This window comes from Octopus bimaculoides, chromosome 10 (assembly GCF_001194135.2).
Source record: "Octopus bimaculoides isolate UCB-OBI-ISO-001 chromosome 10, ASM119413v2, whole genome shotgun sequence".
In the NCBI taxonomy this organism is placed as follows: Eukaryota; Metazoa; Mollusca; class Cephalopoda; order Octopoda; family Octopodidae; genus Octopus; species Octopus bimaculoides.
The window spans coordinates 91,618,103-91,620,456 of NC_068990.1; the positions used below are offsets into that span (position 1 = coordinate 91,618,103).

General features: G+C 34.2%; 1 long non-coding RNA gene across 1 annotated transcript in view; it reads right to left on the reverse strand.

Moving 5' to 3' along the window:
* Positions 1–2,067, reverse strand: part of LOC128248865 (uncharacterized) — a 16,120-nt gene extending 14,053 nt beyond the window's left edge. Inside the window, exon 1 of the long non-coding RNA XR_008264990.1 lies at positions 1,910–2,067. This is a non-coding gene — a long non-coding RNA (uncharacterized LOC128248865). The remainder of the gene's footprint in view (positions 1–1,909) is intronic.
* Between the last annotated feature and the right edge of the window lie 287 nt (positions 2,068–2,354).

Below are 2,354 nucleotides of genomic sequence, written 5' to 3' on the forward strand. Positions count from 1 at the left end.
CCCACCAGATTCTGTTGAAAATTTATGGGATCTCACCCACACGCAATAAATTCTTTGTGCCAATTCCTGGATGCAGGCGTAACCTTTATTCATTTTGGGTTTATTAAAAGAAACGTTCCGAAGTAGTTTTTATTAATAAAAAAACATATTCAGTGGTAAAAACAATAAGTACACAATATATACAATAAAAGTATACAATAAATATACCATAATGAAAGCGAATTTTGTTTGGCCACAAAATAAACAACGTTTATTATCGTTATATAATAATTGTCAGCTGTTTTCTGCAAGGTTGCTTTCCTCAAATACGTTTTAGTATTTCAGGAAACGATAACAACAAACTACTTTTCAAAACGCATGAGATTCTGCCACATCTTACCATTTTAATATTGGCACATTGGATAACCAGCTTCTGCCAGAAATCCGATAGCATTCGCAATTGTATAGAGACTGCAATCATAGCTATTCGGCTGCTGATCACAAAGTATAAGATAAACTTGGTGGCACCCATCTTTGACAATAAATGCATAGCGAATCTTTAACGTTTTATTTATTTATTTATTTATTTATTTATTAATTTATTTATTTATCAAAGTTCGTTCATTTTGGGGATATATCTATTCTCTTTTATCACGAGTGGTTGGTATGAAAAAATACCGCGTTAAATGAAACAGGTTTATGCAGCTGATCTCAAAGTGCCGCTCCCATAAAATCGTTATACTACATCAAGACATTCGGCAAAATTTTCTTCAATCTTTATCATTGGTTTGTTTATTATCCGATTTCTCTCACTCCAAAAGATCTTATAGTTGAGGACCACAAGTGCTAGTCACTCGTCCAGAAGCGCCCATATAAAACTTCTGGTATCTGTCCAACAAATTCCCGGCCCTGACATCCATTCGCATATCAAAATATTATAACTTTGTGTTTGTAATCTTAAAAATAAACTCGATGATATTGGTGACATATTCCTGTTTCGGCCGCTGGTTCATGAAATATATTCAATAACAGCAATTATGCACTCGAAGACATCATTTTTTAAATACGACCTGTTAATTCAAAAATAAAATTTCTTGGGCCCTATAACTCATGAAACAAGTTACCCGGTTTCTCATGGCGTATAAGTAATCGGGACCGCAACATTGCCCCTGGACGGGATGCCTGTCCGTTGCAGACTTTAAAGCCTGCAAGTTTTTTTTCAAGGGAGGTGATGAATCGACTTCATCAACCCCAGGATTTGCCTAGTGCTTTATTTTATCGACCCCGAAGGGATGAAAAGCAAAGTTGACTTCGGTGTTATTTGAAATAAGAACGTAAAGAGCCGGAAAAAAGGCTCTAAAGCATTTTGTCCGACGTTTCCCTACACCAGTCTGTTACTTGCTAGTACTTGGGACCGGGTACAGAGGACATCTGTGGTACCTTAATCAATGTTTTATGAGAGAAAGCTACTGAGCGCAAGGTATTAATAAATGCAATCACGTCAGCTTCGATAAATCACCAAATAACTGATTTACTGATTAATGCAACTGCAGCTGTCATTCCATAATGTCGACGTTTTCTCTGGAATCCTTGGCTGTCACCAGAACCTTCATGGCCTTCTTAGAACAAGCATTTCTCTTAAACTTGTACTTTCAGTCACTCAGTATTTCTTTGAATTATTTCTTTATTTCCAATTTTTTTTTAATTAACACGGAAATAATTTTATTTCATGGTTCTTTTTTTTTCTTCGTAGATGTATTCTTTCTCTACAACTTTTAATTATCGTTTTAGAAATTTGAATAAATTTTACCTTTTATTAGACATATGAAGATAGAGCGCCAAGCAGAAAAAAAAAAGAAAAGAAACGAACGAATTTATATGACAAGCCAATGGCATATCTTGTTATTTACAATGCAGAAAGTTTACTTACAAGTATGGCGAACATAAACTTGTCCCCCTCCGCTCCACTCTTTATCCATTACGCCATCAACATACGCATATCTTTCTAAGACGTTAAAAGTGTTTTCGAATGAATAATAGCTGCTGCCTTGTGCATCCATATTCGTTGGTGATCCTCAGACTGCATCAGTCAACATCTGATTTATAGATAACAGAGAGGAATATATACATCAGGATTGCATTTTTATTTTAAACACGAAAAAAACACAAATGTATATATGTATGTGTGTATGCATGTATGTAATGCTTATGTATGTATGTTTGTGTTTATGTCATGTATAAAGACTATTTAACGTAAAACTGAAGGATTATTCAATACTTTTTGGTAGAGTCCGTATTTATTAACTCTTCCCCGTAAACGTTAATCATATGCATACATACATACATACATACATACATATATATATATATATATA